The sequence below is a fragment of the Sorex araneus genome, chromosome 2 (genome assembly GCF_027595985.1).
Source record: "Sorex araneus isolate mSorAra2 chromosome 2, mSorAra2.pri, whole genome shotgun sequence".
Taxonomy (NCBI): Eukaryota; Metazoa; Chordata; class Mammalia; order Eulipotyphla; family Soricidae; genus Sorex; species Sorex araneus.
In genome coordinates, this window is record NC_073303.1 from 359,586,173 (window position 1) to 359,612,200 (window position 26,028).

Here is a 26,028-nt window from a genome sequence, read left to right on the forward strand (position 1 = left end):
GAACTGTCGTTCCACATGCGCTAGGAATTTGACTATTCCAGGTGTTTTACAGAAGAGGAATCGTAGTGTATTTCTTACTTCACTTAACGTAAGATCTTTAAGATTTATCATTGGAGCGTATGTCAGAATTTCTTTCCATTCCAGGCACAGCACCATTCCATTGAGTTCGGGAACCAAATTTTGTTCCATTTTGTGCTTTTGTTTGTCCATTTGGTTCTTACATTGGTAGATGCTTGAATTCTCTTTTCATTCTTTGAGTTACCTGTAGCAACTCTGTCTAGGGATATTTTCTGTGAAAGCTTTTGTTCAGGCCGTTGGGACGGTTCTGCCTTCTGAATAGATTCTCACCAATGCAATAGCTAATCACTTTGAACAAAATCTCTTTCATAGTTGACCACAGTGGCCTGTGTCCTGAGTGTGGTCCCTCCTGGCCTGGGAGAGGGCACGCCGAGTCGCTGGATGTGACGCTGCTCTGCTCCGTGAGCCGCAGGGTGCTCAGAGGGCTTCTGCGGCCTCTCTCTTTCATCGCCTGCACCAGAGGACTTGTAGGTATTTGTAGATTTTGAGCAGATCTGGCCTTGGGATTTCAGTGCCCTCTCTCTACAGTAGTTTCTGCCTGTCCTGCAGTTTGGGGCATGTACTTCTTTGCACACAGACTTTTTTTTTTTTTTTTAATTGAATCACGGGCTGGAGCGATAACGCAGTGGGTAGCGCGTTCTCCTTGCCGACCTGGGTTCGATTCCTCTGCCCCTCTCGAAGAGCCCGACAAGCTACCAACAATACCTTGTTCGCATGGCAGAGCCTGGCAAGCTACCCATGGGGTATTCGATATGCCAAAAACAGTAACATCAAGTCTCACCATGGAGACGCTACTGGTGCCCGCTCGAGGCAGTCGATGAGCAACGGGATGACAGTGACAGTGACAAACTGAATCACAGTTACAAAGTTGTTCATGATTGGTTTCAGTCATACAATGTTCCAACACCTGTCCCTTTACCAGTGTACATTTCCCACCACTAATGTCCCCAGTTTCCCTCCCGCTACCCTCACCCCAGCCTGCCTCTATGGCAACCACTTTTCTTCTTCCCTCTGTCTCTCTCTGTCTCTCTGACTGTCTCTGTCTGTCTGTCTCTCTCTCTTTACCTTTCTTTTTGGGCATTTTTCACAATACAGATGCTGGAGGTTATCATGTATGTCCCTTCACCTCCTTTCAGCACTCAGTTCTTGTCCGGAGTGATCATTTCCAACTATCGTTTGTCATAGTGGTCTCTTCTCTGTACTAACTGCCTCCCCACCTCGCCACCACCACCACTTTTGGCAAGCTTTTGGCCAAATTTTTTTTTTCTTTTTGGTTTACACCCAGCAATGCACAGGGGTTACTCCTAGCTCATGCACTCAGGAATTACTCCTGGCGGTGCTCGGGGGACCATATGGGATGCTGGGAATCGAACCCGGGTTGGCTGCGTGCAAGGCAAGCGCCCTACCCGATGTGCTATTGCTCCAGTTCCTGGCCAAAATTTTTTATGCTTGCTACTCTGGGGGAACTCATTCCGCCCTCTTGATACCACACCTTTTGGTTTTCTAGCTCTATATGTGTTTATGCTTTATCAACGGTCTATTTCTTACAGTTCATGGGATTTTTGAATTATTGCGGGGGATAGTCTTAGCTTCTTATTTTAATTGAATCTATATACTTTTTAATAATTGTTTTCTTCCATAAAGCTTCTATAAATGAGTTTTTGCCTTTATAGTCAGAAGGAAAGAAAGCGAGATTCCCCCAAAGACTGTGTAACTTGTAAACTATTAATCCCTCTGGCACATAAGCTTTTAGTTACTTCAGAAAGAAACATAGCTATTATAATTCATGAGCTCTCCAGAGGCAACACATTGCAACTTAATTTTTTATATGGTGTTTTATTCATTTCATAATTGTATGGCTAAATAATGTATGAAAATGAAGTTGCAATTATGATCATCATATCAGTGGAAATATTCTCAAAGTCATTTGAAACGATTCAAGGCTGACAAGAATTTATTGTAGATTTTAAATTTTTACTTCTCTAGGTATCTTTTATTGTTTGGGTTTAAACTCTCCAAGGATTTTCAGGGAACTAAACTTTGAAAAAAACCTTCCTTCAGAAATAAACCCACAGTGAAAGAGACTTTGCAAATGCAACATGTAAACATTACAAATACTTGTCTGCTGGTACAACATGTAGATGTTGTATAGTTATAAATGATCCTCAACCTCAAGGACTCATAGGTAAATGATGCTCTTGACTTTCAGTTCTTACTGAATATTTACCTTCCAGGTGCCCAGTGTTGTTTTGTTTTTGTCCTGGGGAGACAGTGGAGAGACAAAAAAAACACCAAACAGATATAGTCCTTGCTCCCCGTGAAGTGAATACTGTAGGGGGTGATATTAATGTGTAGAAAGGCAATTAACATATGGTGTGCCAGAGAACAGCTTCGGATAAATGCAGGGAGCTCAGAAAGCTCAGAGGGGGGCGCACTTCATCAATTCATTCGGTTTTGAGTACCAGGGACTAGGAGAACAAATAAAGAATGGAAGAGCACTTGGAGGCGATAATGAGGCTTTTCTCCCCCGTTACCCCCTGCAGGCTCTTCCTTATACCCAGTCTCTGCATGGAGTCTTCTCTGGTTGCTGGGGAAGAGGCTCACCTGGAAGGTCCCCCACACAGGGCAACTCTATGGTACTGAGGATGGAACCCAGTGATCCCACCTGCGAAGCCTGCGCTCCTGCCCTTTGGAGCATCTCCCCGGCCTGTCTTCCTGGAGTGCCGCAGCAGCCTCGTGGGAGCCTCCCGGAACAGGTGTGTTTTGAAGAACGCTTCTGTGTTCTTCTCTCACCTGTCCAGTCCTCGGAGCCAAAGCATGTTTTATTTTTCACCTCCCCTCCCCTTACCGCCTCCCTACCTCTCTCCCTCTGTTCTTTTCTCTTTCTCTCCTCACCCTGATTGCAACCAGATGACACTTGTCACCTATGCTGCTGGCTGGACGTTGGCCAAGCAAAATGTGTCTGTCTGTTGGACCTCTCTCGAGAATCTGATGTCAGAGGCACAGCCACTGCATTAAAGCTCTATAAATGAATAATTAATCGCTGTGCCACTTGAGCCCTGGGAACCAAAGTTTAAGTGCATTTTTGTTTTGAGCTTTCCAAACAATGCTCTTACTGTTGTCATTCTAAAAAGCTCTTTTCAGATGGACTGAGATGATGTATTAAGTGTGACATTAAGCATAGCCATACTATTGGGTATCATAAGTAACAATGGTGCATTAGGACTTCCCATGAAAGCGTATCCTGCCAACATAAGCACTGATACCTGTATGTGTGCATGCATGTAATCAGTGGGTCCATCTGTATGCCCTCTGCCCCTTCTCCTTTGCTTCACATTGTTGATGTTGTTGTGATGATTAGAGGCAGCCCACATGCCTGTCTGATGCTTGAACTTTTTTTTTTCTTTTTGGGTCACACCCAGCAATGCACAGGGGTTACTCCTGGCTTTACACTCAGGAATTACTCCTGGCGGTGCTCGGGGACCATATGGGATGCTGGGAATCGAACCTGGGTCAGCCGCATACAAGGCAAACGCCCTACCCGCTGTGCTATCACTCCAGCCCCAGCTTGCGCTTTTTAATTGTTTTGTGGTGCTGTTTGCCAGGATCACACACCAGTTTCTGGTGCTGCTACAGTCAGCCAGGTGCTCAGTGAGGTTTGCGCTCCTTCAGTTGTGGGGCTTGCATCTGTGTGGTGCTCTGGGCTGGCTCCTGGCTCTGTGCTCAAGGATCGCTCCTGCTGGCATTTCGCAGATCACATGGGGTGCCACGGCTCATACTTGGTTGGCCATGGGCAAGGCAAGCACCCTACTTGCTGTCCTGTCTCTCTGGCCCAGGTGCACACTCTGAAGCCAGGCACACAGGCTACGGTGGTGCAGCTTCCGGGGGTGGTGGCGGTGCTCACGTCCATGCCCAGCAGAGCTTGTCCTTCCCAGCCAGGGTGAGCGCACGTTTTTGTGGGTCTGTTGCTCAGAAGAAGTTGTACCACAAAAGAGGTCGTGTGCTGGTTCAGCCCTTTTGGAAAACAGTATGAACGCTTCTCAAAAAATTAGAAATTGAGCTCCCATTTGACCCAGCAATACCACTTTTGAGAATATATCCCGAAGATGCAAAAAAGTATAGTAAAAGTGACATCTGCACCTATATGTTCATTGCAGCACTGTTCACAATAGCCAGAATCTGGAAAAAACCTGAGTGCCCGAGAACAGATGACTGGCTAAAGAAACTTTGGTACATCTACACAATGGAATACTATGCAGCTGTTGGAAAAGATGAGGTTATGAACTTTGCATATAGGTGGATCAACATGGAAACTATCATGCTAAGTGAAATGAGCCAGAAAGAGAGGGACAGACATAGAAAGATTGCACTCATTTGTGGAATATAAAGTAACAGAATGGGAGACTAACACCCAAGAATAATAGAGATAAGTACCAAGAGGAGTACTCCACAGCTTGGAAGCTGACCTCACACGCTAGGTAAAGAAGCAGCTCTGATAGAGAAGGGATCACCAAGCAAAGGGTGCTAGGTGGGCCCACTGGGGATGGGAGCATTCATATGCTGTATCTATAGACCGAACAAGAGACTATAGACCGAACAAGATGCCTATTTAATACCTCTGTAGCAAACCACAACACCCAAAAAGAGAGAGCGAGCAAATGGAAATGGCCTGTCACAGAGGCAGGGTGGGGTAAAGAGGACAGGGTGGGGGTGGTGGGAGAGATGCTGGGACCATTGGTGGTGGAAAATGGGCACTGGTGGAGGGATGGGCACTCGATCATTGTATGACTGAAATGTAAGCATGAAAACCTGTAAGTCTGTAACTTTGTCTCATAGTGATTCACTAATAAAATAAAATAAAATTAAATTAAATTTAAAAAAAAAGATACACTGATACCAGAAAAAAAATGGTCATGTGATGAGAACTCACTTGTGGTACCAGGATTGCTGGCACCAGAGCTGCAAGGATTTTGTTTGGCACATGTGAGACAACTGGGATTCGAACCCAGGCCCATGTGCTTGGAAGGCAGACTCTCTAAGCTTCTGTGCTACCACTCCAGGCCTGACACTGATGTTCTTAAAAGCAGACATTTGTGTTCCAGATTGGAACACACCAAAAGTTTGTTAGGTAATCTATGAAATGAAATAAAAATGATTTCAAGTTTCATTTTGGACTCTGTTATATGCTTTTTATCTTTATTATTTTTTTTGAGGGACTTGGGGTGCCATGTGCTGCTGGCAATTATACTTGGGGTCTTCACCTCTTTGAGATAACTCCTCAGCCCTTACATACATTTCCTTTTCTTTTCTTTTAATTTGAGTTACACAATTACAAAGTTGTTCATGGGTGGGTTTCAGTCATACAGTGACTGAACACCCATCCCTTCATCAGTGCACATTTCCCACTACCAGTATCCCCAGTTTCCCTCTTGCCACCCACACCTAGACGGCCTCTATGGCAGATACTCCTCCCCTCCCCCCCCCCTCTCTCTCCCCTTTGGGGTGTTATGGTTTCCACAGTGATCATTTCCGACTATCGTCTTACATGTATTTTAAGTGAGAGGTGATTTAATAGGAAGTAACTACCCTCTGAGTTGTGAAATCTATAATGAAATGATGGTATAGATTTTTGCATCAGAGTTTTAAAAGTAAGTGTTCTTGGAAGGTAACGTAACAGAATTGAATAGCTATGGCCAAAGTGTGCTATGTAACAAACCATTTCAAACGGAGTGGCTTAAAATAAAGACTGATTGGAACGAGAGAGAGAGAGAGAGAGAGAGAGAGAGAGAGAGAGAGAGAGAGAGAGAGGAAGAGAGAGGGAGAGAAAAAAAAAGAAGAAAGTATGGGAGTGTAGGATATCATTGGTTGGTCATTTTTCCCTTGCCACAGAGTTTGGGTTTATCTGGTAATAATTTCTAAACATTTTTAGACAACATTGGTATGTCCTGTTCTCCTTGCCACAAGGAGCTCAGGTATATCGGGTCACACCCATCAAAGTGCTCCCGAGTCACTCCCATTCCTTTGTCTATCTGTAACCACTTCTATGCTCTCTTCCCCAACCAGTTAATCAGCTTTTCCCCCTAACAAGACTTTTTTAATTTGTAAGGTCAGACCTTTCTAGGACACTGAACTTGTACGTTAATATTGCCTTTCTCCTCTCCTCATGTCTTTTGAATAGTTTACTTTAAAGCAATGTCCTTTTTGTATGGACAAAGAAAGGCAGTTGTTAATATGCTTTTGTAACATGGGATTTAATTGGCTTCAAATATTATTCACTCCTGGGCATCTGCTTTCTCGACTTAAGCCTCAGCTGCCCTTACTTCCTAGCACCCCTAAAAGCAGGGTCCCGATGAGGGACGGGACGGACCCAAAGCAAGCGGTGAGTTATGTGCTACCCTGGCATCGAGAAGGGTCTGGCCAAAGTGCCTAATGCTTCACTATAAGTTAAGAGCTTGGTCATGGACAAATACTGTCATGATCCAAAAGCAACGACGAGACTAGGACCCTGCTAGGGATAGGAAAGACTAATCTGGCCTGAGCACTGTAGTCTGAGATCGAGATGACCCCAGGAGAGCAATTCTATAAGTTTAATGCATCTCTTGCTATGTCCATACAAAATGATTAATATTATGAATGCTTATATGTTAGTTGGACAAGGAGAGGAGAAACATACCCATGGGATTCCGCTCTTGGGTGGGTGTCCTACTGGAAGAGAATCTGTCCTGGAAGTAGCATCCCCTGAGGAAAAGAACTTAACCCCTATTGATTGTGACCACACCAATGTGTAAGCCCCAACCCCTCATGCTTGGGGATTTAACTAGGCTGAAAGAGTGGGCTGGGGGCCCAGTCCCAGTGCCAGACCTGGAGAAGCTAGATCGAGATCCAGATCCAGAGGAGAAGGAGAATGAAGCAGGATGGGGAAGGAAGAAGCAGGAGGAGAATCAGAGGAGAATGGAGATGGGAATGGAATAAACTGCCACTGAGACCAACCAGCCTGGCCCTCGTTCCTTCCTTTGCCGGCCTCATCATCACCATCCACCCCCCCGGGGCGAGGGAAGTGACTGGAGACTACCGAACGCGGGCACAGGGCTGTGGCGGGAGAGATAGAGCGCCGCAGCCCTGTGCCCGGCGTGGTGCCCTCCTCTTTTCTTTTTTGTGTGTTTACACATGGGAGTTAAGGCACTAACCTTGGAGGTGGCTAACCCTGATTCAATCCTGGGCACTGCATATGGATCTCTAAGCACTTCCTGAGCACTGAACCCAGAGTAATCTCTGAGCACCTTTGGATGTTACCTTCCCAAGCCCCCTGTCAGTGTCTGTGGACTGGTTGATGGGTATGATCTGCTAGGCTTGGCTCTGGTCCAGGTACCTCTTATCTGTCTCTTACCATTAGCAAGTCAGGCTTGCTGCGGTCTACCAGAGAGAGTTAAAAAGACAGAGCAGGTGAACACAGTGTCTGTCTCTTGGGGCCATGCTTCATCTTGGGCACACTGTCACTTCTCTCCTCATCTGTTGGCCAAAGCAAGTCTGGGGGCGTCATGTCCCAAACCAAGATGAAGTGAAGTCAGGAGCCACAAATCCTGAGAAGTGTTGTAGCAATGGGGTGCCCCAAGGGACAGCCAGGAAGGGAACATGACCGAATCTGTACAGAGATGGGAAGATTAGCCTCATTATTACCCAGCTACGTCCTTTGCTTTCTGGTACACACCACGAGACCCCATTTCCTTACCCTCGTGCAGAAATGCCTAGCGAGCCCGCAGAATGTCAGCAGAAACGGTTTGGCCCATAGACATTTCTCACGAGGCTCTTCTGGGTTATTTCCTATTTCTTTGTTTGGATATGGACAAGTTAGGGCACTTTGATTTGATTTTTTGTTTGTTTGTTTGTTTTGGTGCCATACCTGGCTGTGTTCAGGACTTACTCCTGGCTCTATGCTCAAGGATCATCCCTGGAGGACTCAGGGGACCTTACGGGTTGCTGGGCATCAAACCCAGTTTGGCCACGTGTAAGATAACCCTACCCACTGTACTATCTCTCCAGTCCACCTAGGGCACTTTGAATATAAGATGTACACTTGATATGACTTTGAAAAGTCCTGCAATGGAGATAGAAGCACAAGATAAAGGAGGCTATGTCCAATTAGCAACTCACATTTGGAGTTTATTTGCAAGAGAAATGCACACTTATTGTGTAGGAGCCATTGCTCATTGGGGGCGTGTTTGTTACAGCAGCTTGAAAGACCTTGGACCATAAATATGACCTCTGTAAAGACAAAGGCAAGCCCTAGCCAGAAGTCATTCCATATTTCTTCTAGAGAACTTTGAGGCTTATTGTCTAAATGCTAGTTAGATCTAACTCATGCCTCGAAGCGGTAGCTAGCTTCTCCATATTTCTCCGAATCCAGGAATACTGGATTTTCCTGAAGTTGGAGAGATTTTTCTGGTCACCAGAGCAGGGTTGACTGTGAATAATACTCTATCAAAACAAATGCCTGCAAATGTATCAGAGAAGGAATGTTTTCAGGAGTCATTAGGTCTCTGAAGTATTTATTCCTGCATTATTCACTGCTTGGTTCCATTGAGTTCCCTTAGGGAATGAAGGAGGGAATGTGTACAGAGCAGAGCAGAAGGGCTGGTGTATAGTTTGAGGGGGGGAGCATGCAAGCTGATGCTTGGGGGTCTGTGCACATAGCTAAATCCTCGCTCACCCGAGAGCCCTCTGTTCCGTCTCGACTAGGCATGCTCCATTAGAATTGAGAATGCCCATGCTGTCTTCTGGCTTAGTTTTAATACATCATCCATTATAAGCTCTAAAGCATTATCCATTTGAGCATATCATCCTCAAGCCTCATAAAGAGGATCTTCATATTCTTAGATTTTAATTAAAAAAATTTTTATGTCACAACCAGCAGTACTCAGGGGCTACTCCTAGTTCTGGGCTTGGTGATCATTCTGGAATGTGCCCAAGGGATTAAATCGGGGTTGGCCACATGCAAGGCAAGTGCCTTAACCCTTGCACCCTCTCTCTGGCCACTCTTTATTTTTCAAAAATTATTTAATTTACTAATTAGTTTTTATTTTGGCTTCCCAGGAAGTTCTCAGGAGGTCTGGGGGCCACTAGTGGCCATACCTAGGGCCAGCCAGGCGGACTGGTTCAATCCTGGGGCATGATAGAGCTGGGGACCACCAGGGGTACTCCTGGAGGTGCTGGCAGATGGGATGGGGCAGACACTCAGTGCTGTGGATTGAACTTGGGTCTCTACACATGCAAGACATGTGTTCTTCACTGCTAAGCTACCTCCTTGGCCCTCTTTTTACTTTATTTGGAAAGATTCTGTCTCATAAAAAGAAGAATTTGGTTTATTTAGATTATTTTTAATTGTTCTGAGGCCATTCCTGGCAGTGATCAAGGAATTATTCCTGGTGGTGCTCCAGGGACTGTATGGGATGTCAGCAATTGAATCCAGGTGGGCTATGTTCAAGGCAAATGCCCTACCCACTGTACTATCTTTCCAGCTCCCATTTAGATTCTTTTCTCTACTAAACAAGTTGGATGTACCCATTAGAGAGAAAGAATTTTGAGAATTCCTCCTTTCATGGGTGAGAGATAACAGAGCAGGTAGAGTGTTTGCCTTGCACGCAGCCGACCTGGGTTTGATTCCTCCGCCCCTCTCAGAGAGTCTGGCAAGCTCCCAAGAGTATCTTGCCCATATAGCAGAGACCAGCAAGCTACCTGTGGTGTATTCGATATGCCAAAAACAGTAACAACAAGTCTCACATGGAGATGTTAGCAGCTTGAGCAAATTGATGAGCAATGGGATGACAGTGGTACAGTGACAGTGACAGTGATACAGTGAAGGGTGAGAGAAAATTCCAAGTCATCTTGTTTACTAGATACTGAACCAATCCCTCCTTTGTCCTCAGGAGATATACAGGAAGAAGAGATTAGAATTAGAAGGGAAACTGTTCCAAGCTAGGCACAGTGGCAATTTGAATGTTTGCGTTGAGACCATCTGGGTTATTATTCTTATTTTCTTTCCTACTCTCTCTAGAAGTCTCTCCATTCTGATGGTTTGTTCCTTCCAGGAGCAATAATGACTGACATTGATTGAGGACGTACTGGGTACAGTTAGTGGTGATAGTCACCCTTGATTTCCTACTGGGTCTCAGGCATTTAACATGTGCTCACTCACTGAAATCTCTGAAAATCCTATGAACTGGGCCCCACGATCACATTGTGTGCATGAAGGAATTCAAGAGTCACTGCTGGTAAGAGAATGGGTGTGCATCAAGCTCAGAAAGGACTGGTCCCAGTGACTGAACACTTCACTCATTTCTAAGTTATACAATTCTGAACATCCATTAGGCCTTTGCTACAGGTATGATTAATTGCAAGAATCTTCAATATCATTGTATTGGCTAGTTCGAGTGTAGCTGCAGATGGTCACCTCTGAAGGCCCCTTTTCTCCTCTGAATAATGCATGCTGCAGATTCAAAGCATTAGTGGACACCACCATCTCTAATTTCTTTCTGTGCTTGAAGCCAATGGGAAGTCAGAATCTTATATTATCTAACTGTACCTAGACTCAGAGAATATAACACTGATACTTGATTGTGGGTATTTTCAGTCTGTATTCCCTGGAAACGGGGCAGGTACTCAGCTAGTACCCACCAAAATTCTGTTTATACTGGTTGTTTAAATCAGGACATGCCTCATTGGCCCAACCCCCAGAGTCCTGTGGTCCCCTGGGAATATTTACCTCTTCCTATCAGCAACTGAAGAAGAGGTAATGTCTAGACCAACAAGGGCTTCCTGACCCAAGTTCTATTCTGGTTGGAACTAACCATAAGTGTGCTGAGAAAGGTGAGACAGAGAAGAGACCAGTATAACAATAATAGCTGGGGATGATCACGCTGGATAAGATCTGAGGGTTAAAAGTAGGTACGGAATATTCTTGATAACCTTTCAATATCAATATTGCAAGCCACAATGCCCATAATGGGGGTAGAGAGAGAAAGAGAGGAAAGAGAGAGGAGAGAGAGGGGAGAGCAAGGAGAGAGAAAGAGAGAGAGGAGAGAGAGAGGAGAAGAAAGGAGAGAGAGAGGAGAAAGAAGAGAGGAGAGAAAGAGAAGTGAGGAGAGAAAGAGGAGGGAGTGAGTGAGTGCACCTGTCATAGAGGCAGGCAGGGGGTAGGGGTGGGGGTCTGATGGGAGGGAACCTGGGGACATCGGTGCTGGGAAGTGTGCACTGGTGAAGGGATGGGTGTTGGAACACAGTATGACTGAAACCCAATCATGAACAGCTTTGTAAGGGTCTATCTCACAGTGATTCAATAAAAAAGTTTAAAAAAAATTTTAAAAAGCAACAACAACCAAAAGCCAAGTCGTATTCTGAAGTCGGTGTTGTTGCTTCGGGGTTTCCTCCAATTCCTCTGGACCGTGGAAGGAGCAGTGTCCGCTCTGCCTTTGTCTCTGGGGAGGGAAGGGCCGGGAACTCGCTTTGCAAACAGAGAAATCCTCAGCCCAGGCCTTGTCCGCGGGAGGAGGAGTTTCATTCTCAGCCTGGCAGGGGGCGGCGAGTGATCCCTGGGCCCTCCTGTGTTCCTCAAAGAAAGGCTGGAGCCGCATTTTCTCTTTCACAAGTGGAAGTAGGTGTTAGGTGTTGCTGTGAAGCTACTAAAGCTTTTTTATTTTAAGTGCCTGTGGAGTACATGCATTTTTCCCTTGGTTTTTTATCTTCTTTTTCTCCCCACAGGTGACAATCTCATTTCCACTCAGTCTTCAGCCTAGTCTAGGTGCTGGCACATGGGTAGAAAATAGAAGCTTAAAAACAAAATATGTTCTGCTGGTTAATTGTACCTTGAGAAACAATGTGAGAACAGAAAAAGCAGACTCAAAATTGATTTTAAAATTTAGGTTTTCACACTCAAAATTACCACCGCAGTATTTACTCACTTTAAAGTTCATATGTTGGTCACTTTCTTTTCAATAGTAGCACTGTAGCATTGTTATCCCGTTGTTCATCAGTTTTTTCGAGTGGGCACCAGTAACTTCTCCATTGTGAGACTTGTTGTTACTGTTTTTGGCATATCAAATACACCACAGGTAGCTTGCCAGGTTCTGCTGTGTGGGCGGGATACTCTCTTTGGTAACTTGCCCGGCTCTCCGAGAGGGGCAGAGGAATCGAACCCAGGTTGGCCACATACAAGGCAAATACCGTATCTGCTGTGCCATCGCTCCAGTCCTCTTTTCAATAGTACACACCTTAAATTTGTTTACAAAAGATAGCGTGAATCTTTTATTTATTTTTTTAATTGATCTCTGTGTCAGCTTTTAGAAATTTTTAAAATTTCTATTGTAGCTAGGTAACATGGTTACAATAGCACTAACATTTATGTATTGTAGCTTTTAAATATTTTTTTGTGTGAATATTACCCAAATCTTATCAATTTGTTTGAGTTTACACAATTTCTTGGTTTTAGTTTTTTGGGTTATACCTGGTGGTACTCAGGTGCAGAAGAAGGAATTACTTCTGGCTCTGGCTCAGATTTCACTCCTGGTTATGTTCAGGGATCACTCCTGTCTCTGTGCTCATAGATCATTCCTGCTGGCGCTTGGAGACCATATGCAGAGCCAAGAATTGAACCCAAGTCAGCTGCATGGGAGGCCAAGTGCCTTACCTACTGTCCTGTCTCTCCAATCCCTACACAAATTTGCTTTGTCTTTTTTGGGGGATATACCTGGCTATGCTCAGGGCTTACTCCTTGCTTTGTGCTCAGAGATAACTTATGTCGGGCTCAGCATCCATCCAGGGATCAAACCTGGTCAGCTGCACACAGGCAAATACTATATCTCTTTGCTCCCGCCTCCTCCTTCCACATACACAAATTTCAACAAAGATTCTATCATAACGTTCAACATTTCCTGTCTGTGATAATTTTTCTTGTTTGATAGACTTATTTAGATAAATTTGCATATTACACAACTTTCCCATTTAAAGTAGAAAATTCAGTGGCTTTTCGTAATGTTCACGGAGTTGTATAACCATCATCAGAATTCTGGAACATTCTCACTACATTTACAGAACCCCATCTTTAGCAATTACTCTCCATTGCACCTTAACCCTGTTTCTCTCACCCGAGCCCTAAAATGGGCAATCACTCATTTACTTACTATCTCTTTCGATCTCCCTTCTCTGACCATTTTGCATAAATGCAATTATGCTTTTGTGCTCTCTCGAGAATGGTTCCTTTGACGTAACCTAATGCACTCAAGGTTGCCGGGACAGCCTTTCAATTCGAGATCACACAGTGTCTGGGGTGCTTCTGTATTTGGTTGCTCTTTGTGTGTTTCTATAAATTGCATTCCTGAATCGTGCATAACACCTAGGGTCCGTCTCTGAACATCGGAGTTTTTATAAGCCACAACAGTAATGCCTCCTGCTGGGAAATGCTCCTTTCAGTCAATTTTAGGGGAGCACTGCAGGGGTCTGAATTGAGGCCCTTTTCCCCCAAGGGTTGAGTCTGACCTGATGATCCTTCCCGGAGGTGGAAGAATTGGGAGTTGAGCACTGAGCTCCTGTGCTTTCTCTGGACCTGGGTCAGGTGTGCTACTGAGGGCCGGGAAGGAAGAAGGAAGATGGAAGAAGGGAGGCTTGCCATAGAGAAAAGAGGAACCATTTGCGATGGTTGGCAGCACCCACATTTCGGAGTCTATTTATCTCTGAGGCACAGCTACATCTTGGTTCATTGTATTGACCATAGGGCTCACTATTCTACATTTCAGCATGTCCTGCAGCTAGAAGGATGATCACTGCAACTCAGGCACCTTGAGAAAGTTCAAACTGTAGGCCAGCTGCTGCTGAGGTCTTCATTTTGAGGGATAATCATGAGGTAGCTTAGTTGATATTTTTCTTTAGCACCCTGGATATTTTACATTCGTCGGAGATGTTTTCTGCGAGAAACTTCCTGAAATCAGGCTCTCTATCCACATTATCACCAGATTTTTGTGCTTTTTTTATTTTTTAAAAATGCGTTACATAGCACATGCCTATGTGGGATACAATCAAATTTTTTCCTTCACATTTCACTGGTTTGAATGAATAAATGTTCTTTCTCATTCGGATTTGCTTAGTATCGTGAAATAAGTAATTGGAAATAAAATACAGGAAGAAACCTCAGGCATGCAGAACATTTTTCTAGTTTAAATGTACATTTTAGCATTTTGTGCGTGCACCAAGTACTAAAAAAAAATCCTGAAATGCAGAGTTAATCTACTATCACTTTTGTGGTCTTACATCTATCTGTTTTCTATTCAAAGAAAAGGTTTGGATATTGACACCTTAAAACTACTGAGACTATGAATATTCTTGTTTATCCAGGTGCGTATTAAAGACAACCTTTATGAAAGAAATCCTGACCCTCAACACTGTTTTTTTTTTTAAATGTGGGCCTGTTTTGCAGACAGGAAATCTTGGCACTTGCAACAGTCCATATGTTTGATGGAGATTCCAGACCTTTCCAATACTGCTTTCCACCCCACATGCCTTATTTTACCACAGTTTGCAGATAAACCTAGGCAAAGCGCTGAAGGACAAGGATAAGAAAAAGGAAAATAGGAGTTTGGAAGGGGGAGGAAGAAACTATGATGGCGCTAAAGAGGGGATAGGATCTAGACCAGATTTCAGACAAGCCAGGGAACTTGTTCCCTGGGGAAGGTGCAAGAGGCAGGTTATGCTGGTCCTGGCAGAAAGGGACCCCAGATCTGGGAGAGGAGCCTCAGAAATTGTGCAATGGAGCCCCAAGACTTTGGGGCAGGGCCAGCCCTGTGGTCTGCAGTCAGGGGGAAGGGCAGGCCAGATGGGCAAGGTTTGACATCGGGGTAGAAGACAAGGATCCGGGATGATTTTCTGAGATGAAACTGAAGGCTGAGGGCCAGCGAGCACAGGACTTAAGGCACTTGCTTTGCTTGGGGCTACATCCCAGCATCACATGTTCTCCTGAGCACTGCTGGGAGCACCCCCTGAATACAGAGCTGGGAGCAGTCCCCAAGCACTGGTAGGTATAGTCCAAAAACACCACTCTTTTTCCTCCAAAAATAGAAAGAAAAAGAAATTAAGGTCTAGATGATGGAGGGTGCAAATCCGTGTTGTTATCAAGGATTGGGCTTTTATTTTATTTTATTTTATTTTATTGCTTTTTTTGGGTCACACCTGGCGATGCACAGGGGTTACTCCTGGCTCTGCACTCAGGAATCACTCCTGGTGGTACTCAGGGGACCATATGGGATGCTGGGAATCGAACCAGGGTTGGCCAAGTGCAAGGCAAACGCCCTACCTGCTGTGCTATTGCTCCAGCCCCGGATCGGGCTTTAAAATCATATTTGCTGGATGACTTGTGGAAGCGGGTAAGAGGACTCAGTACCAGTCTCTGCAGCACCCGTACAGTTACTTTGATTTGGGCTGGGGATGGTGTCAAGAAAGTTTTGTGGAAGTGCTGTAAGAGGCAAAAGAATTCTGCTTCTGTAGCATTGGAAATTGAGATATGTTTTATAGAAGATCTTTCATTCTTTAAAAAAATTTTTTTTAACACTGTAGCTTATAAAGTTGTTCATAATGCAGCTGTTGCTGTATTTATTGTTCTAGTGCCAGCCTCACCACCAGAGAGACCTTCCTTCCACCATCTTCTCTATTTTCCCAACCAGCCCCCAAACATGCCCCCTTAACAGGCACACAATATTTTATATCGCTTGTTACAACTAAATGGCTAACGGAACTATCAAAAATGCTCCAGTAAAAGAAAATCTATGAAAATTGTTTTATCTCACCACGGGATTGTTAAAGCCCTTGTATGTGGATTTTCTAAGCTGTTTGTTCCTAGTGGACCTTTCTGTGTTATTGTTGTGGTTGTTTGAATTTAGTTGGCTTCTATGTTACTTTCCCATCTAATTCGATGTGCTCCTACTGGGATGACAGAACTGTGGAAATTGCAGGTGTTGCACGGCCATGGACATAGCCATACTGTCTGGAAATTTCAGGATCTGCAGAGCTGGACCAGTGGGTGAATCAACAGGGTAGTGGCTGTGGCATGTGGGCATGGCAGCCTGGGTGTTCTGGAAGTACGGGAACAGGGGGGTGGGGGGAAGGCTCTGCATCCCCACTTCAAGAAGACCCCAGAGTTCTCAGCTTAAAAACTGGTGGATCTGGAATTTTTGCTGTTTGGTGTCTCTGCAGAGATTAATCATGAGGCAATGGAGCTGTGTCCTTGGCATGGAGACAGCTGTATGGCTGTCTAGAACTACATCTTCTTGGAGATCTAGTTGTGAATCTGTAGAGCAGGGCAGGTGGGTGAGTTGACATGGTGGCAGCTTTGGGATGTCTGTAGATCTTTTTTCAGCAATCTGACATGACAAGGAAATTGCAGCAGCTCTCATAGGAGCTGAGGTTGTCCCTGAGTCCCAGCATGCCCCAGTGTCCTTCTTTAAGTCTCTGGTGCTGGTTGTGTCTCTCAGTGTTCTCTGCTGTCACGTGAGCATGAATGTGTTCTAAGGAGGACATGCTTCTTGATAGAAGGAAGATGAGATGGCAGGAAGTGAGACTAGGAGGGATCACTGGGGAGAAAACTGCCCTTTAAGGAAGCCAGGATTTTGTCACTTGTCCCAGAGCCTAATAGTGGTGACAGTCAGGTTTTGAATAAAACAAATAAGCAAGCTTAAGTCTGGCACATCTAACAGATGTGTCGGTCTAGAAGGTAGTGACTTTATTTCACTGAGTTTTGGTCAATAGGGTTTGCCAAGTAACTTATGAATAAAATTGAATGAGTCCTGAGGAGTCATAGGGAAATGAGTGGATTTTTGACCTTGGCCAAGAAACCAGTACAGGGGGGGTGTGTGTGTGTGTGTGTGTGTGTGTGTGTGTGTGTGTGTGTGTGTGTGTGTGTGTGTGTGTGTGTGTGTGTGTGTGTGTGTGTGTGTGTGTGTGTGTGTTGTTTTGGAGCCAAATTTAAGTTCAGGGCTTACTCCTGACTCTGTGCTCAGCAGTGACACCTGGTGGTGCTTAAGGGGATCATATATAATTCTAGGAATTGAACTGGGGTTGGCTGCAGACAAGGCAAGTGCCTTACCTCCTGTATTCTCTCTCTAACACACCAGGGTTACTCAGTTACTTGACTCAGGTCAAGTTTCCATTCTGTATTGAGAAATGCGTGGTCTGTGGCTGGGGAGGCCAGTGTAGCTCACCCGCAACTCTCTCCCCATCACCTCTTGCTTGAGATTCTGCAGGGTTCGCCATTTGGAATGGACTCACACAGAAGGAAGAGACTCGGATTATATAATGAGCCCTAAAGATTAAAGACCACCTACCTAAGAATTGTTGGGGTGCAATAAAATACAGGCCCTTATTTAGGTATCACCTAAAACCTGCTGTGTGAGAATTTCTGGTTTGGGATTCAGGAAAAATATGCCTTTACGCCAAGAATCCAAGAATAATTTAGGCATTCTGGATTGGAGGCTCTCTCTCTCTATCTCTTTCTCCCTCATTTCAAGAATTCCTCTACTATTGGTGGCGGTCAAATTTTTGGATACTATCAACTCGTGACTGCCCATTGTAAGAAGAGAAGGGTTGGTCCTTCCAGGGAAGAAAGATTAACAGTTGGGTGTGTATATGAGGAGATGCCATAGGGAAGAGTGAATTTCTAGTTCTTATTGCCTTTGGATTCTAGAAAAATGTTACAATTGACATTAGTTTAATTATTTCCCATACAATTCCCAGGCTTTAGAGACATCTAATTCTTACATACAGTGAAGTTTATGTGGTATCCTGAGGGGTGGGTGAGGGGAAATTAGAGTCAGAGGCTCAGAGCAGTGAAGGGAAGTGTAACTGCCCTGAAACCATCCTGTTGCAGATGTGAGTGCCAGTAACATGCAGCTGAGACGTCATGAGGGGATGGATATCATGACAGGATGGACATTCTAAGACATTCTAAGACCAGAGGGGAGAGTGATAAGGATGAAGGCCATTCATCAATTGCCATTGTGCCCACTTCTGTACCTATTTCATCTTTAACTTCCAACAGACTTTTTGCCATTGTTTTGCCACCCCTGGCTATACTCAGGGGACCGTACGTGGTGCTGGGCATGGAACCTGGATTTGCTTTGTGCAAAATGAACCTTCTCACTGTGCTCTCTCTCCTCGAACAGATTTTTATCTCTACTACTCCTTAAAAATCTGGCTTTTCACCTCTTTAACAAATGGTGCTGGCACAACTGGACAACCACATGCAAAAAAATGGGTTTAGACCTTGACCTGACACCATGCACAAAAGTCAGATCAAAATGGATTAAAGACCTCAACATTAGACCACAAACCATAAGGTACATTGAAGACAAGGTCGGCAAAACCCTCCACGATATTGAAGATAAAGGTATCTTCAAAGGTGACACGGAACTAAGCAATCTAGTAAAAACAGAGATCAACAAATGGGACTACATTAAACTAAAAAGCTTCTGCACCACAAAAGATACAGTGACCAGAATACAAAGACTATCCACAGAATGGGAAAGGATATTTACACAATACCCATCAGATAAGGGGTTGATATCAATGGTATATAAAGCACTGGTTGAACTCTACAAGAAGAAAACATCCAACCCCATCAAAAAATGGGGCGAAGAAATGAACAGAAACTTTACCAAGGAAGAAATACGAATGGCCAAAAGGCACATGAAAAAGTGCTCTACATCACTAATCATCAGAGAGATGCAGATCAAAACAACCACGAGATACCACCTCACACCACAGAGACTAGCACACATCCAAAAGAACAAAAGCAACCGCTGTTGGAGAAGTTGTGGGGAGAAAGGGACCCTTCTACACTGCTGGTGGGAATGCCGACTGGTTCAGCCCTTCTGGAAAACAATATGGACGATTCTCAAAAAATTAGATATTGAACTCCCATTTGACCCAGCAATACCACTGCTGGGAATATATCCCAGAGAGGCAAAAAAGTATAATCGAAATGACATCTGCACATATATGTTCATCACAGCACTGTTTACAATAGCCAGAATCTGGAAAAAACCCGAATGCCCCAGAACGGATGACTGGTTGAGGAAACTTTGGTACATCTATACAATGGAATACTATGCAGCTGTTAGAAAAAAGGAGGTCATGAATTTTGTAGTTAAGTGGATCGGCATGAAAAGTTTCATGCTGAGTGAAATGAGTCAGAAAGAGAGAGACAGACATAGAAAGATTGCACTCATCTATGGTATATAGAATAACAGAGTGGGAGACTAACACCCAAGAACTATAGAAATAAATACCAGGAGGTTGACTCCATGGCTTGGAGGCTGGCCTCACATTCTGGGGAAAGGGCAACTCAGAGAAGGGATCACCAACTATAATGTAGTCGAAGGCCATGCGGGGGAAGGGAGTTGCGGGCTGAATGAGGGCTAGAGACTGAGCACAGTGGCCACTCAACACCTTTATTGCGGGCCGTAGAAGCTAAATAGAGAGAACAGAAGGGAATGCCCTGCCACAGTGGCAGGGTGGGGTGGGGGGGAGATGGGATTGGGGAGGGTGGGAGGGACACTGGGTTTACTGGTGGTGGGGAATGGGCACTGGTGAAGGGATGGGTTCCCGAACTTTGTATGAGGGAAGTATAAGCACAAAAGAGTATAAATCTGTAACTGTACCCTCATGGTGATTCACTAATTAAAGATAAATAAATTTAAAAAAATCTGGCTTTCCAAGCTCACTGTTGATACCTAAATAATCAAATTAAATAATAAATTCAAAGGCTTCCATTTTGATCTATGGAAAGGCATTTGATACACTTTCAACCATTTTCCTCTTGAGACCCTCCTCTAGATGCAGATCAGATTTAACTCTTCATTATCCTGCTCCCTCTGGACGCGCCTTTTTAATCTCCTTTAGTCATTTTTTCTCAATATTGGCATGGCCCAGGGCGCATGAGACATTTCCTTGGACGGTACATCTTCATTCCTTTAAGTTGCTGTATAGAAAAATATATTGATTGTCCATCTCTGCTGAGATCTGTAATTAGTCTTATTAAATGTGTTCGAGCCAAACACTCTGTTTGTGCTGCCCCAAACTTCGCCCTCTGCAAGTCTCTAAATGCATGGAGTTATCACTAACTCTTTTCTTTCTCACCACCCACATCCAGTTCAATAACAAGTACAATGCCAGCAACGCTGCCTCGACACCAGGCAAACACACCCAAGGTCTGTCCACCTCTCACCATTACCATCTTGGCCAAACCACCGTTATCTCTCATCTGGGTTTTTGCAATGGGTCTAGACGAAACCTGACTTGCCCCTTGTTTCTGCCTTTACCTGTGTGCAGTGAAGTGTAAGACATCCAGTATGAGACAACAGATCTGGGTTGTCCAAACCTTGCGTATGTCAAAGAAAGGTTGGTCCTTGTCTTACTCTTGGAAATAACCTCTGAAATATATGTATATATATATATGTGTGTGTGTATGTTTTTACCTCAGATATATATATATATATACATATATATGTGTGTGTATATATATATGTTTTTACCTCGGATATTTTTATACCTTTGCCATATTGCCTCTCAACTCTTCAATCTTTGCCTCATGTAACCTTAGTTCTGCTGTCAGTGACCACTGTTTTCTTTTTCAATTTTTTTGTCTGCTCATAAATTTTGTTATCTTTACATTGCACAGATGGCTGAAATCATATAATACTTGTATTTTTCCTTCTGACTTATTTAGTTTCACAAATTTTTCAAATTCCTTCCATTTTGCTTAGTGGCAAAATTTCATCTTTTAAAATAGCTAGATAGTGTGACATTTTGTAAATGTTCTGCATCTTCTATATTCGTCCATCTCTGGATTTTTCTATTTTTTCTATAATTTTTTCCTCCCATAAAGGATGCTACAATTAACAGGGGTGGATGTAATCTTTTGTGTTTTAATTTTGTATTCTTTGGATAGAAACCCAGAAGTGGGATTGCTGGATACCATCTGATAGGTTCTATATCACTCTTTCTGAGGAAACTCCAAGAGTTTTCCAAAAGGGTTTCACCATTTGACATTCCCATCAACAGTTAATGAGACTTATGTTCCCCACCCTATAAATATTATTCCTTCTGATGTATGCTATTCTCACAGACATGAGCACCCACTGTGATTTTAATGTTCATTTGCCTGATAGAGAAGATTAGCATCTTTTTATATGCCTACTGGCCATCTGTATGTTCCCTTTAGCGAAGCGTCTATTAAAATCTAGCCATTTTTAGACTGAATTATTTGTTGTTGTTAAGTGGTATGAGTTCTTTATGTACTTTAGTTACCAATTCCTTATCTTGATGTATGTTGTACAAGTATTTTCTCTCATTCAGTAGATTGTCTTTTCTTTCTGTTTATATTTTCTAGTGCTAAACAAAAGTTTTTCAATTTCACATTGTCCCCATTGTTTATTTTTATATTAATTTTCCTTTTGTTGGGGTCAAGTCCCAACAGGCCTCTCCAGCAATGATACAATGGTTTCCTATGTCATCATTTATGCACTGTCTGGTTTTATATTTTACATCCAGATCTTTAATCCATTTTGCATGTGTTTGTGTGTGGGATTAGAGAGTAATTTAATGTTTTATTTTTTTTAAAAAACATGTGGCTGTCCACTTTTCCCAGCATCATTTATTGAAGCTACTTTCCTTTCTCCATTGTGTGGTCTTGGATCCTTCATCTTCTATTAAATGTTGATGAATTTGCGGGTCTGCTTCTGGACTTTCAATTATAGTTTATTGATTTATGTGCCTATTTTAATTTTAAAATCATACAGTTTTAATTATTGTCTCTTTGTAGTATAGCTTGAAGTCAGTAACAATGCTGCTGGGTTTTCTTACAGCTATGTGAGAACATTTATGATTCTAAATAAAATTTTGTTATTTTTGTTCTATTTTCTTAAAAATGCCAAAAAATTTTTACTAGGATTTTGTTAAATATTCATATTGCTTTTGTTAGGTGGACAGTTTCCATGTACTGATGCTCTCCATCCATGCACCTGAAATGAAATGTCTTTCTGCTCCTTAACATCTTGTTCTATGACCTGTAGCTTTTGCTATGCAAATTTTTTTACCCCCTTTATGAAATTTATTCCTAAATATTAAATTCTAAGCTGGGTGCAATTGGAAATGATATTTTCACTTAATTTCCTTTTGTTTGTTATTTGCACCCAAGGATGCAATAGATGTATGTATTTTGATTTTGTAATGAACCATTTTGATGCATTTGTTAATTGTTTTTAGTAAGTTTTGTTATTTTAAGGCCTTACCTGGCAGTGCTTGGGATATGCCTGGGTTAGTGCTTGGTGAACCTTATGGTACCACGAAGCAGACTTAGGTCTCCTGCTTGAAAACTCTAGCCTATTAAGCCATTTCTTCATCTAATATATTTATAAATCCCTAATTTGTAAATTAGTGATTACTGTATATATATAATAACATGGTCTACAAATAATAGATAGTTTTGCTTCTTTACCAATCTGTATTCTTTCAATTTCTCTTGTTTTATAATTGATCTGACTAAGGACTCTTGTACTAAATTAAATAGAATAAATGAGAGTACACAATCTTGTCTTGTTCCTTATAGAAAGTCTCTTAAGTTTTTCATCTTTGAATATATTAATTATGAATTTATAATATATAGCCAATCTGTTCTGATGTTGTAATGTGTTCTGATATGTTCCATCTATCTCTGTCTAATTTAGTTTTTTATTATAAATGAAGGCAGAGTCTTATTGAGTATTTTCTCCTCATCTATTGTATATGACGTTTTCCCCTTTATTGATAATCTGTTATATTGATTTGTGTGAACCCTTCTTACTTGCTAAAAGTACCACTTAGTCATGATTTATAATCCTCTTGATGTTTTGTTGAATTCACTTGGCTAGAATCTTGTTGAGTATTTGGTAGTGTATTTGCCTTTGTGCTAATTAGGGATAATAGTCTGTAGTTTCTTTTTGTATGTGTGATATCCTTGTGTAGTATTGGTACCAGGAAAAATGTTGGTCTAATAAAATGTATTTAAAGTGTTCATTCTTTGATTAACATTCTGTGGTTGGTTTGTTCCTGGGTCATATCATCTGTCTGCAGGCATCATTCCTGGTGAGACTTGGAGGACCACATGGGTGCCGGGAATAAAACCCAGGTGGACTGCATGCAAGGCCTTGCCTGTTGTGTATCTCTGGTTCATATTTCCCATTTTGGCAATGTACAGCTTTGTCTTTGTTCTCACAGCACATTCCTTATTTTTTCTCACTTAAATGAGTAATTTTTAATTTGTTTTCTTTTGGATCTTAGGCATTACTCTCTGCTTAGAGTTTGGGGACCCCTACTGACTGTGTCTTGGGGGTCATGTGGTGCCGACAATCAGTCGCAGGGTTCTGCATGTCAAGTATGCACGCAGCCTGTTGAACTCTCTCTGCCCCCCTGAACATTTTTCTAATTGTAAAGAATATTTTCATATTGTTTTATTTGCTATAGTTTACTGCTTTTTCAAGTTGGCATGTCCTTAAGTAGTTTTCTTTCTTAAATAAAGATGCGTGTGCACTTGAGCGTTTTAACTTTACCAAGTGAAATCAAGTCATACTGTTTTCTAGCCAATTAAGAAAATTGCGGTTTGGAGAAATGTAACATTTTAGTTGATGAACACATGTGAAATGACTTCCTGTAGACTATGAAACAAAACTGCCTGAAGACAGCCATTGAAGATTTTAGCTTTCTCTGAAAAACTAGAGAGAAGGTAAATTGATAATAAGTTTAAAAGGAGGGGAAGAGAATAGTTTTGTCTTAAAGTGGAAAAGTCTGTGTTTGAAGTTGAAAAATGATGAAAGCCAAATTAGGGTGGAGAGTAAGCTGTAGAAGGTTTGAGGGAAAGTGAAAATTACCTACAACTAAAAACTTTTAAAAGAAGTAATACAATGCTCTGATTTTTGGGACTATTTAGATCAGTCATGATGGATTGATTCTAAGCTGGAGGAAATGCTGAAGAACATTGCAGGTTATTCCACAGACTATATCAAAAAGGGTGAAATGACACTTTGAATTTTTACTATTAAAATAGAGTGAGGGGTGAGGAGAGAGCTCAAATGTCTCCCAGGGCCTGACATATGCAAAGCAAGTGCTCTCCCACGGAGCTACTTCCTTGGTCTCAATCCATCGTCTTGGGGTGGATCAAAAGCCTTATGCTGGGGCTGGAGCGATAGTACAGTGGGTTGGGCATTTGCCTTACACGCAGCTGACCCTGGTTCAATCCCTGGTATCCCATATGACCATATGGTCCCCTGAGCACCTCCAGGAGTAATTCTTCAGTACAGACTTTGAAGTAACCTCTGAGTATCGCAGGGTATGACCCAAAAAGGTCATCATCATCATCATCATCATCCCATTGATCATTGAATTTCTCTAGTGGTCTCAGTAACGTCTCCATTCGTCCTAGCCCTGCGATTGTAGAAGCCTCTCTGTACTCGTCCTTCCCAACAATGCTGCATTGGAGGCTCTTTCAGGGTCAGGGGAATGAGACCCAGCTTGTTACTGGTTTTGGCATATGAATACATCATGGGGATTTTGCGAGGCTTTCCCATGTGGGCAGGAAGCTCTCCGTAGCTAGCCAGGTTCTCCCGGAGAGAGAACTAGGCTATAAGATGTCGTGCGGCCGAGTGCTTCCAGGAGCTTGGATGTGGGCTGTTGGTGGGATTACACGGCGCCGGGGACAGTCCCTGGGTGTGACCACCTAGCTACTAGAAAATGACCCAAAAAGGTTAAAAAAAAAATCCTTATGCCCTAGTTGAAATGTAATTAGTGATAAACTCAAGCAGATATTGAACATTAATGTGACTATGTGTGGTCAGTAGAAACAAATCTTGGAAAAGATGAAATAGACCAGTATAGTTAAGATACTCTATATGAACGAATTATACCACAGACAGTACATATAGACCAAAAACAGGAATAAATCAGAATTGGGTGTTCTATGGAGAGGAAGGAACTAAACTGCAGGAAGTAGGAGGAAGATGCTGAGGGAATGCGCCCAGAAGCCCCTCTTGGAAGTGACAAGATAGAAATTATGTTGTATTTCACTGCATAAAGGTGTTGCAGATTTTATGTCATTTTTTCCCCTTTGCCAACAAGTGGGGTGCAATCATGATGAGAAGCTTTTATAAAATAGTGCCGGTATAACAACCATTTATTAATAAATATTTTCTTTATTGCAATATCATGATGCCTGGGATACTCATAAATATGCATCAGAATGGATTAATCCAGACTGACATGTATCCTTTGTGATAGTTTAGTGAACATCATTCTAGTCTGGGAAAAATTAGCACATTAGCAATTAACGATTTGTTCATTATCGCCAAAATGGTACACTTGAGAAAATTCACTGTGGTGTTGTGAAGTGCAGACTTACAGAACTAAACCTGCCCCTGGAAATTCTGAGCCACTATCGTTGGCTGTTTGTACGACACACTGTCCTCAGCGCTACTTATAAAAAATGTGTTCATGTGTCTACGTAGTCACTCTGTTGTACAACATCATCTTCAAATCCAAAGCTTTTGGTGACAGTTTCACTTAGTGGAAGGTCCCAACTCTTAATCGCCCACCCGAATAACAGTTCCAAGCACGGGCACTCAATATTTCCAGCGGGCATCCCTTGGTACTCATCCACTGGTAGAAGCAAGGCAGAGGTGTCTGAAGGGTTTGCTCACTGACCGTCCATTCACTCATAGTGTGTGAGTCCAGTGCCCATCCTTATGCCACTGGCGAATTCACTGTGACTCTTTCCCTTGTAAGTGGTGGGTCAGTGCAGTTGAGCCACGCATGGATTATACAATGAAAGGTCACAAACCAACTTTTGGATTGGAAAAAAAAAACCGAGTGTGACAATTATACTGTGGCAAC